The sequence below is a fragment of the Peromyscus californicus genome, unplaced genomic scaffold (genome assembly GCF_007827085.1).
Source record: "Peromyscus californicus insignis strain IS unplaced genomic scaffold, ASM782708v3 Scaffold_6__1_contigs__length_162567912, whole genome shotgun sequence".
NCBI lineage: Eukaryota > Metazoa > Chordata > Mammalia > Rodentia > Cricetidae > Peromyscus > Peromyscus californicus.
The window spans coordinates 52913218-52925177 of NW_026294584.1; the positions used below are offsets into that span (position 1 = coordinate 52913218).

At 44.3% G+C, this 11960-nt stretch overlaps 1 long non-coding RNA gene across 1 annotated transcript; it reads left to right on the plus strand.

Annotated features, from left to right (window-relative positions):
• Positions 1-3035: 3035 nt before the first annotated feature.
• On the plus strand, positions 3036-9951 carry LOC128099988 (uncharacterized). Its single transcript, XR_008214633.1, has 5 exons — positions 3036-5576; positions 7006-7106; positions 7394-7455; positions 7977-8075; positions 9419-9951. It is a non-coding gene; the product is annotated as an uncharacterized LOC128099988 (long non-coding RNA).
• The last annotated feature ends 2009 nt before the right edge of the window (positions 9952-11960 follow it).

Sequence of the window (11960 nt, forward strand, 5' to 3'; positions counted from 1 at the left end):
CTCTTGTTCCCCGGGGGCGGGGCCTCGGGTGACACCTAGCGGTCCGGCTCGCTCGGAGCCGAGGGCCTCGGCCGGTGAGAAAAGCTGTGTATGCGAGTGTGGTTCTGAGAGCGCGGGCGAGGCTTGGCTTTCTCGGAAGGTGCTGGAGGGTTCGCAAGCTTCATTTGGTTGAGAATGGCCACAGAGCTGCGTCCCTCATCTCTGAAGCTGCTTGCTCTTTGAATAAGTGCAGTATTTTTCCTTTCTCCTCGTTTTCTTTTCATCGAGCTTATGCCCTGTGCGCCCCAAAGATACTAGTTGATGCTGGGTCGGAGTCTTTCTGACCCTCTTAGGAAAATTCCTTTCTGTTAGTCCAGGGGTTATCTTTGGAACTGTGCTTCTCTCTTCCGGGGGCAGTGATGGAGCTGTTGGGTGGAAGGTAGGAACAGCCGCACCGAGAGAATTGTGTCTTGGAAGACAGCCCAAGTTCTGCTTCTCTTTGTACAGTTGGACAAGCTCTTGTAAAACTCTGCTCCCAACCTTTTTTTTTTCTTTAAAATATTTTTTATTAATTAAATTTATTCATTTATTTTGCATCCTGACCGCATTTTCCCCTCCCTACTCCCCTCCCATCGCCTCCCCCACACCTCCCCTCTGCCCCCACCTCCATCCACTCCTCCTCTGCTTCTGTTCAGGAAGGGGCAGACCTTCCATGGGTGTCAACAAAGCATGGCATATCAAGCTGAGGTAGGATTAAGCTCTCGTATTAAGGCTTCGTAAAGCAACCTTGTATGAGGAATAGGTTCCCATAAGCCTGCCTAAGCATCAGGGACAGGCCCCGCTCCCACTGCTAGGAGTCCCACAAGTAGACCAAGCGATACAACTGTCACATCTGCCTCCAACATTTATGATAAAGTCTCGATGTAAAAAAAAAAAAAAAAAAATCTCTGTGAGTTCGAGGCCAGCCTGGGCTACCAAGTGAGTTCCAGGAAAGGCGCAAAGCTACACAGAGAAACCCTGTCTCGAAAAACCAAAAAAAAAAAAAAAAAAAAAAAAAAAAAAGCAAGCTGCCTTAATTGTGGGGCAAGAAAAATGTCTTAACCAGTGGCTAGTTATGAGATCAGTCATGGGACCTTGGGCAATCTCAAAAGGAAATCAGATATGTGGACCAAGAATACTGCAGTTTTATCTGTGTCTGTTGACAGTCAGAGTGCCCTTTATAACCAACTGTCCTTGGAGCTGCATATAGGTTGTTCACACCGTATCAAAAACTAAGGCACTGGTGTATTTGCCCATCTGTGTACTAGTGAAGGGTCTGCATGCTCCAAAGACCATAACTTCACTATAGTATCGTTTTCATTGTGGCTTTGGCCTCCATTCGTAAGCTTTTCTAGAGGATCCTGCAGAAGCCGGATGGCGATGGCGCAGGCCTTTAATCCCAGCACTTGGGAGGCAGAGGCAGACAGATCTCTGTGAGTTCGAGGCCAGCCTGGTCTACAGAGCAAGTTCCAGGACAGGCTCCAAAGCTACACAGAGAAACCCTGTCTCAAAAAACAAACAAACAACAAAAACAAAATTACAATGCAGAATATACTGCACTGTTCCCCTTGTCTTTGGGATGGCTCACTCCTTGGAATCTTTGCATAGCCTGTGTAGCTATGTTCACATGAGGGCAGGTAACAGTGGAGGCCAGCAGAGGATGTCATAAAACCTGGGAATGAAGTTATAGGTGGTTGTGAGCCACCGGACATGGGAGATGGGAACTGAATTTGAGTCCTCTCCAAGAGTAGTGTGTTCACAACTGTTGAGCCATCTCTGCTGATTTATGTTATTCATATGTTTTGTGAACATTTATAAATCACAACAAATCTTCCTTCCTTCTGTCCTTCCTTCCACCCTTTTTTCCTTCCTACCTTTATTTATTTATTTATTTGCTTACTTACTTTTAAAGACAAAGTCTCCCAATGTAGACCTGGCTTACATGGAACTCACTCTGTAGATTACAGAGACCCACCCGCCTCTGCCTCCTGAGTGCTGGGATTAAAGGCATGCTCTATCATGTCTGGAAAAAAAAAATCTTTCTTAAGACACAGCAAGGGTTGGGGATTTAGCTCAGTGGTAGAACGCTTGCCTAGCAAGTGCAAGGCCCTGGGTTCGGTCCTCAGCTCCAGAAAAAAAAAAAAAAAAAGAGAGAGAGACAGCAAGGCGATTGGTGTTTTCTTCCTGCTTTGCCCTGCATCTTTTCTTATATGTAGAAGAACCTCGCCTGCCCCCATTCCATGGAAGAGGATCAGGAGCTGGAGAGGAAAGCCTTTAGAAGACTTGCTAAAGGAGGCAAAGCTTGGGAAATCCAGAGCAGGGACAACTGGACCGATGGGCTGGATGAAGAAGTCTCCTCTTGCTGGTACCAATAACAGATTGCTGGTTAACACAGTTAAGAACTCATGGCCCTCCAATAAAGAGCAAGACCATGAACAATAAGAGGACAGCGAGGAACCTGGCCAAAGCCAAGACCAGAAAGAAACACGCAAAGAAGCACAGAAGCCATTCTTCTTAGTGCAGCCTGTACCCACCAGAGGCTCGGTGGCTGCTCTCCCAAGGCAGTGGGCCTCCCAGACAAGTGTGACCCACGACCCCACAGGCTATGAGATGGAGCACCAGGGCCAGGCAGCCCAGCCCAGCACTGCACCCGCCACTCCTGCAGTGAGGGCCGACATCTGAGAACTCCTTTCCCAGTAGCTCCTTCGCTTTTAAGGTGGCTGTTGTTGCTTTCATTGTGTTATTGCAGTTAACAAGGCAAACAAACAAACAAAAAGCTTTAGTGAAACACATCTTACCTACCTTGTCCTGAAGTGTCCTGACAAGAGCAAGCTGTTTTAGCATTGTCACGAACATCCACGATTTCTTAAATTCTTCCTTCCTTTCTTTCTTTATCCTATCTTGTTTGGAAATTAGTTTCAAAACAAGCAATTCTAGAATTTGAAATTTTCAGGTTGTTGAAAATTAGTCCCTTTTTTTTTTTTTTTTGGATGTACTGTACTTTTGTGGTCATTTCCCAGGATTTCTCAAAAGAAAAGAAAATACTTACACACGTCAAAAACAAACAAAAACAAACAAAAAAACAGCGCAGCAAGGTGTATTAGTTCTTTTTCTGTTAATAACCAATGCCACAGATTTGGTATGTTGGAAAGAGGTTTATTTTGGTTCCTGGTTCTGTTCTGGAGGGGGCCCACATTAGGCAATAGCTTTCTTTTCTGGGGTATGTGTACGATGTTGGCGTGCACATTCATGTGTGTGAGTGTGGGCATATGCATGCATGTCTGAAGGTCAGGGAACACCCTCAGGTGTTGGTCCTAGCTTGGCACCTTGTCTGGGACAGGGTCACTCTCGTTCACCGCTGAGTACAGCAGGCTAGCTGGCCTGGTAGCCTCCGGGAGTGCTCCTTCTCTGCTCCTGGGGGCCTCCGGCAGTGCTCCTTCTCTGGTCTCCCAGCGGGTCTGAGAGCTTCCGGGAGTGCTCCTTCTCTGCTTCCCAGCTGGCCTGGGGGCCTCCGGCAGTACTCCTTCTCTGCTCTCCCAGCGGGCCTGGGAGCTTCGGGGAGTGCTCCTTCTCTGGTCTCCCAGAGGGCCAGGGAGTGCCCCTTCTCTGCTCTGGCCGCCCAGTGGTGGTACTCAGGTGTTGCAGGTATGCGCTCCTGCACCTGCTTTTGTGCGGGTTCTGGAGATTCAGGTGTCTGGCTCGCAAGTGCTTCAATAGCTGAGCTGTCTCCTGGTGATAGTCCTCTGGCTCGCAGAATCTTAAGGTGGTACAGAGCCACACACGGCAAGAAACAGGGAACATGTATGTATCTTCCCTGGTCTCTCTCTTAAATGAAACCACCAGCACTCATTCACGAGGGCTCCACCCCATGGCTTACTTAATACTAATTACTTTCCAAAGGGCCCCTCTCTAAATGCCATGTTGGATTAATTTTCTATCTTCTTCATACCTCACAGTGAGGGTTAAGCTTCAACCCATGGATCCTTGGATGATATTCCCAAGCCATATCCAACCCATAGCACAACATGTAGAGGGTTATAGGTGGACACCATGACTGTCACTAAGTAGAATTCATGGGGGCTCACGTTACTTTCTTGATGCTGCGGTAATAAGATACCACACACAGTGGTTTACCACAACGAGTTTATTCATCACATTTCTGGAAGGCAGAGGTTGAAATTCAGTTTATTGGACTAAAATCAGGATATTGACCGGGCTATGCTCCTTCTGGGGAAGCAAACGCTCCTTTTGGGGAGAATCAGTTCTTTGACTCTTCTAAGACCCAGTGGTCAGGGGCACTCATTGGTTTGTGGCCGTATCATTTCAATCTCTAAGGCCAGCATCTTCAAATATTACTTTTCTCCCTACTCTTTTTGCCTTTTCCTCTGTGTGTGACAGATTTCCCACCGATTTTTTTCCAGACAGGGTTTCTCTGTAGCTCTGGCTTTCTTGGGACTCGCTTTGTAGACCAGGCTGACCTGGAACTCATAGATCTCTACCTGCCTTTGCCTCCCGAGTGCTGGGATTAAAGGCTTGCACCACCACCAGCTGGCTCCCACTAATCTTAAAAGAGATACATGATTACATTTATGACCCACCTGGCTAGTCCTAGATAATCTTTTTATCTCAAGACCCTTAATTTAACCACATATTTGAAGACTCTATTCCAATATAGGGTAGTGCAAATAGGGATTGTTTGATTTCCTTTCCTATTTGTAGATATTTTATTATTTTTTTTGACTTACTTCTCTAGTTAAGACCCAGAACACTGTATTAAGAGTGATCAGAGTGGACACTCTTGTCCGGTTCCTGATTTTAGAGGGAATGTTTTGAGTTGTTCTTCCATTTAGTATAATGTTGGCATACACTTGTCATACATAGTCTTTTTTTATGTTGAGGTATGCTTTTTCTCTTGCTACTTTCTTCAGGGCTTTTATTATGAAAAGATATTGAACTTTGACAAAGGCCTGTTCTGCATGTATTGTGATTGTGTGACTGCTGATCTTGAACTTAAAAGTTATCCTACCTCAGTCTCTAGGTGTTGGAACTACAGACTTAAACCTCCATATCCCTCTACAGAAGTTTTATTTATAGAGCCCAGACTAAGACACAACTCAAAGTCCATCAGTGTGTAAATAGATAAGAGCATTGTGGTGCCTCTATACAATGGAATTCTACTAAGTAACAAAAGAGAATAAATTGTGAATACTTGTGTGCTGGATAGTTTTATGTCTACTTGACACAAGTTAAAGTCATCGGAGGAGGGAGTCTCAATTAAGAAAATGCTTCCATAATATCTGTCTGTAGGCAAATCTGTAGGGCATTTTCTTAATTAGTGATTGATGGGGAAGGGCCCAGCCTATTGTGGGTGGTGCCACCCCTGGGCACATGGTCCTGGGTTCTATAAGAAACAGGCTGAGTAAGCCATGGGAACAAGCCAGTAAGCAGCACCCGTCCATGGCCTCTGCATCAGCTCCTGCATTAAGGTTCCTGCCCTGCTTGAGTTCCTGTCTTGGCTTCCTTCAAGACAGACTACTGCTGTAGAATATTATTTTAAGGTATGTTACTTTTGTTTATGTTGCGTTTGTTTAACTCTGTAAAGCTGTGTTACTGTGCCTGTTTAAAACACCTGGTAGTCTAATAAAAGAGCTGAATGGCCAATAGCGAGGCAGAAGAAAGGATAGGCAGGTCTGGCAGGCAGAGAGAATATACAGGAGAAATCTGGGGAAAAAAAAGAAGTGGCAGCTAGAGGAGGAGGAGGACTCTGGGGGCGGCCACCCAGCTACACAGCAAGCCATGGAGTAAGAGATGGATTTACAGAAATAAGAGAAAAGGAAAAGCCCAGAGGCAAAAGGTAGATGGGATAATTTTTTTTTTTTCGAGGCAGGGTTTCTCTGTGTAGCTTTGCGCCTTTCCTGGAACTCGCTTTGGAGACCAGGCTGGCCTCGAACTCACAGAGATCCGCCTGGCTCTGCCTCCCGAGTGCTAGGATTAAAGGCGTGCACCACCACCGCCCGGCCAGATGGGATAATTTAAAGAAAGCTGACAAGAAACAAGCCAAGCTAAGGCTGAGCATTCATAATTAAGAATAAGCCTGTGCGTGTGATTTATTTGGGAGCTGGGTAGCAGGCCCCCCAAAAGAGTAAAAGACAACAAACAACAGACTACAATATGGAAATATAAGCCAAATAATCCCTTTCCTCCTGTCTTAGGGTTTCTATTGCTGTGAAGAGGCACATGACCATAGCAACTCTTATCATTTAATTGGGGTTGGCTTACAGTTTCAGAGGTTTAGTCCATTATCATCATGGCAGGAAATGGTGGTGTGCAGGCAGACATAGTACTGGAGAAGGAGCTGAGAGTACTATATTTTGACCTGCAGGCAACAGAAGTGAACTGAACTAGGCATAGCTTGAGCATAGGAGCCCACAAAGCCCACTTCACGGTGACATACTTCCTCCAACAAGGCCATACTTACTAATAGTGCCATTCCCTATGAGCTTATGGGGGTCAATTACACTCAAACTACCACACCTCCCAACTTGTTTTTTGGTCATAGTGTTTCATCGCAGCAATAGAACCCTGTCTAGGACAACATATAAATATGTCAATGAGTCTCAGAAGCATTGTGCTAAGTAATATGTAAGAACAATAGGCTACATACCATTAGTCCATTTAGGTGGCATTGTGGAGATGTTTCACTGGGATTGGAAACTACAGGACAGGTGACCGTAGAGGGGCGCTAGTGATAAGGAAGAGCGATTGGCCACAGAGGGACGTGAGGGCCGTCTGGATGTGCTTTTCCACTATACTAGTGGTTACACAACTGTACTTGTTTGCTAACACTCATCAAACTGTATATGTAGAAAAGGCTGAATCTTGTGGTATGTAAATGATAACTCAGAAAACCGGCTTTAAAATGAGAGGTGTTCTTTTTATAGCTTGTCAAATGAATGCTTCCTCTACTTCTTCCTCTTTAAAATTTAGATTTTGCTGTGCAGATACGAATACAGAAGAGATGAAGCTCCATTCCTCCTACTTTCTCTCTCACCCTCCGTCTTCTCATGGAAGGGTGATGATCATCTCAGGTCGGTGTGTATTGTTTCTGTGTGTGTGTTTGTCCTTTTGGACATCTGTATGCGCCACAAACAGGATGCAAACAGCCATACCTTTCATTTCCAAAGCACACAGTTGTGAATTTTCTGTATATATCTTTTGCATCTTGCTTTAATCACTTGAAATTGTGTTTTTGAGAGTCACATATCTTAATATATACATATATAATTAATCTATTTTAATTTATGTAGAGTATTCCACTATATGAATATATTATGGTTATTTAACATTTTGCTTGTTTTTTTTTTTTCATCATCAGTAACATTCAGTGAACATCCTTCTGCAAGCTGCCTTTTAGCACATATATACACATCTCTTCAGGTGAGGCACCTGAAGTGTCATCTTTGTGTTTACAGACTTTCAAGTCGTCTTCCATAATTGCATTGATTATATCCCACCATCAGTGTATCATTAGATACATATAGCAGACTTGTTAAACGTGGGGAAGCAATGCCTAGTATGCATATTTTAGATTACAAGTAGTAACATTATAGCTCTTTTCAGTGTGTGTGTGTGTGTGATGTCATCCTCAGGTGTTATTCCTCAGGTGCTGTCCACCTTGCTTGTTGAGACAGGATGTCTCACTGGCCTGGAATTCATCAATGAGGTGAGGCCAGAGAGCCGGCGAGCTCCAGGGATACACATGTATGGTGGTTTGAATAAGAATGACCCCCCACAGGCTCATATATATGAATGCTTAGTCATCAGGGAGTTGGACTATTTGAAAAGGACTAGAAGAGTACAAGGTGTGGCCTTGTGGGAGGAAGTGTGTTACTGGGGGTGGGCTTTAAGGTTTCAAAAGGCCATGCCAGGCCCAGTCTCTCTGTCTCTGTGTCTTACAGATCAGGATGTAGAACTCTCAGCCATTTCTTCAGTACCATGTCTGTTTGTAGGCCATCAGGATCCTCACCACAAGGATAATGGACTAAACCTCTGAAACTGTAAGCAAACCTCCAATTTCTTATAAAAGAAATTAAATACTTAGTTTTCTAAGAGTTGCCTTGGCCATAGTGTCTCTTCACAGCAATAGAACACTGGCTGAGACACTGGGTCTCTGCCTCCCCAGCACTGGGAACACAAGCATGCCCCACCGCACCTGCCTGTTTTACTCACGTTCTGGGGTCAGACTCGTGTCCTTAGGCTTTTACAGTCAGTACTTTACTGACTGACTGTCTCTCCATCCCCAAGATTATGTATCTTTAGTTTCATTATCCCCCCAACCCTCCTTACCCATCGTTATTCTGATAAAATCACTATTATCTAGATGTTCACACCAGAAATTCATATATTATCCTTGAACCCCCAGCTCTCATCTCCCATATTTACCCTCCAAGTCCCCTAGCCTTTATTTCTTGTCCACAGCATCACGTTGACCTGCTATCTAGTCTCCACCCATCCACAGACTCTCCTCATTGTCGCAGAGATCTTTTCTGAAGTACAGATCTGTGTCCTTCCCTCAACCTTTGCTAATGGCTTCCCACACTTCAAAGTCTCATCACTGCAGGTCCCTCTGCAAGCTGCCTGTATGGTGTATGTGAGCATGTGTGTACACGAGTGTATATATACATGTTTGTGTGTGTGGCCTCACATTGTGTGTGTACCCGTGGAAGTGAGAGGCTGAAGTTGGTGTCCTCCTTGGTCATCTCCACCTTACCTTTGAGAAAGTCTTTCTCGCCTTTAATCCCAGCACTCGGGAGGCAGAGCCATGAGGATCTCTGTGAGTTCAAGGCCAGCCTGGTCTACAGAGTGAGATCCAGGACAGGCACTAAAAACTACATAGAAAAACCCTGTCTCAAAAAACAAAAAACAAAAACAAAAACGAGAGAGAGAGAGAGAGAGAGAGAGAGAGAGAGAGAGAGAGAGAGAGAGAGAGAGAGTCTTTCACTGAACTGTGCGCTCAGGGATTCAGCTAAACTGTCTGGCCAGTGAGCTTCCAGTGACCCACTGGTCCCTGACTCTCCAGACCTGGGACTACAGGCTTGTACTGTGGTCCCTGGGTTTTTATGTGGGTCCTGGGAACTGAAACTCAGGTCCTTATGCTTGCACAACAAGCACTTCATCTGTTCCCAGGCCCCTCTAGCTACTTCAGATACTGGAGACATGCTCCTTATTGCTAGTCTTTGGTCCTTTCTCTTCATTAGGCTCCTAGGATGATTGACATATCATAGATTCTCTCCAGGCACTTGCTTCCTGGTGGTATTTTCACCTTCCCTTTGTTAAGATACCATTACCAATTTAATTACCTCATCTCCTCTCTGTAACTCCTGGCTGTTTCTGCTCACAGGACTTCTAGAAGCTCCCATCTTCATCTATATATCAACACCATTGTCACCATCAGTGTTGAAACCTGTAGTGGGTAGCTGTTCTAGCTATGACCTTGAAGCACCGCCCCTAGAGAGGCAGCAAGTAACTGCTACACCTGCCTATGACCTGTACATGCCCCTGGGGTGTGGCTGCTCGGGACCCTTAAGGCCTGGGATGCACAGCTCTCTTCAGTCCCTCGTGGTTTGGATGCTGGATGGACCGGGCAGATCTTGGACCAGGCAGAAGATCAGTGTGGGACATAGCTTGGCTTTCCCAGATCCTATGATAAATCTCCCATGCTGTAGTGAGTCTTACCCCCTAATCAATTCCTTGGCCCATTAAATAGACTCCATGGATTTCTTGCAATAGAAACCTATTACATGTATTTCTATGTGTCAATCGAAGTGGCTGTATAACCAGGAAAAAATCCTTTTCTGTATCACACTGATTGTTTTACCATTTAATTTTGGAATAAACTCAACTTGGTTGTGAAATTAAATTATTTTATGTTTTTCTCTGCTTAGCCTGTGAATATTTTGTTTGGGAATTTTGCATGTACACTGAGGGATGTGATTGGTGTATAATTAATTTTGCTTTCTCCAAGTATAGTCACCAGGCTTTAGTGTCAAAGTCACATTAACAGGTGAAAGCTTGGCCCCTGCTTTCTATTTCCTAGAAGAGTTGTGAAATTAGCCTTATTATTTCTAAAAATATCTCATAGAATTTATCTGTATTTAAGTTTCTTTTTGTACAAAGGCCTTAAATTACAAAATTTTTTAAGAGCATTATTATTTCTTATTATTTTTTTAATTCTCACTGCCCATTTAAGATGTTTTTAGAAATTTCTGTCATTATGTCCATTTTGGCAAGATACATATTTTCTAGAAGGTTGTTGATATCACCAAAAATTTAATCTCTGCTTGCACAATATACTACAGGTTATCAATATTTGAAGAAACAATTTCAGATTGATATTGTAACAGCCCCCCAGACCTTAGTAGGTCCCCAGACTTCAGCACAACTGACTCCATGGTAAAAGTACCATTCAGACCATAAAGCTCAGCACACAGCACCACCTGCCAAAACAAAACCAAAGACTTAATCCATGAAAATCCATATCTTTAGGAAAGTCTCTAAATGTACATACAACCTTGCTTTTCTGCCTTTTGTTTGTTTGTTTTGTTTTTGTTTTTGTTTTTTCGAGACAGGGTTTCTCTGTGTAGCTTTGCGCCTCTCCTGGAACTCACTCTGTAGCCCAGGCTGGCCTTGAACTCAGAGATCTACCTGCCTCTGCCTCCCGAGTGCTGGGATTAAAGGCGTGCTCCACCACCACCCGGCGCTTTCTGCTTTTATTGTTCCACTTGTGGATAACTGTTCTTATTAACTGAGGTGTCTCAACCCAGGATATGTTTTTTGTGCTTAAAAGCTCACTCTGAGAGAGGCTTGGGGCTTCACCAGGACCCCGAACACATAGTGTAGTTGTCAACTGGCTGGTAAAGACTTTCTATTGGCTTCAATCTGTGTCTGAGTAGTCACAGGTGGATATCCCACAACAATATAATCTCTCTCTCTCTCTGTTTGCTTTGTTTTGTATTTGCATTTATCTTTCTTGTCTTCTTTCAACTCCTATTTGGGCTAAATTTGCTGAATTTTTTTTCCAATGTCCTAATGTAGAGACTGGTGTCAGTTGCAAATGGATGTGGAGATTCATCACCTTCATAGTTAAGTGTGTTTGGAATTCTCTGTGTAAAATCATGCTAAAAGCATCCCTGCTGCCAGGTTTCCATTTGTGATACCCTCTTACAACTCTCCCTCTAAAGCTCTGTGACCACTTCCTTAAATGCACACACGGAGAACTTGAAAATCAATGTGTATTTCCTTCTCCTGGTAAATCCTGAACAATGCCGCCGCCTCCTCCTCCTCTTCATTATTAATGTTATTGACGTGCTGAAGATTGAACGCAGGGCCTCACTCACGTTAGGCAGTGTTCTACTGTGGAGCTACACTCCCATCCCAATGACATTGTTTTGATATACAACCCCCACCCCAGCCTGTTGGGGACCTTGTAATGTGATGGTTCATCTCAATTGCCAACTTGACTAAATCTAGAATCATCCGGAAGAGAGGCCTTTGGGCATGCCTGGCCAGGATTATCTTGATTGAGTTGATTGATGTGGGAAGATCCATCCACTGTGGGCAGCAACCATTTCCTGAGATGGGAAGTTGGAATGGATAAAAAAGGAGGAAGTGAGCTGAGCACAAGTGTGAATTGTCATCTTCTTAGCTGTGGGTGTTGATGGGGTGTCTGACATAAACAATGGAAGAAAGGTTTGTTTTGGCTCACGGTTTTACAGAGGTTCAGTTTCAGAGCACATGGCCCCTATGTGCTCTGGCAGAACATCATAGTATCACTGAATGTGTGGCAGAAGATATTCTTCATCTCGTACTGGATAGAAAGTTGAGGAGGAAGGATTGGTGGCCAGCTATAACCTTCAAAGTCACACTTCCATTGATCTGCTTCC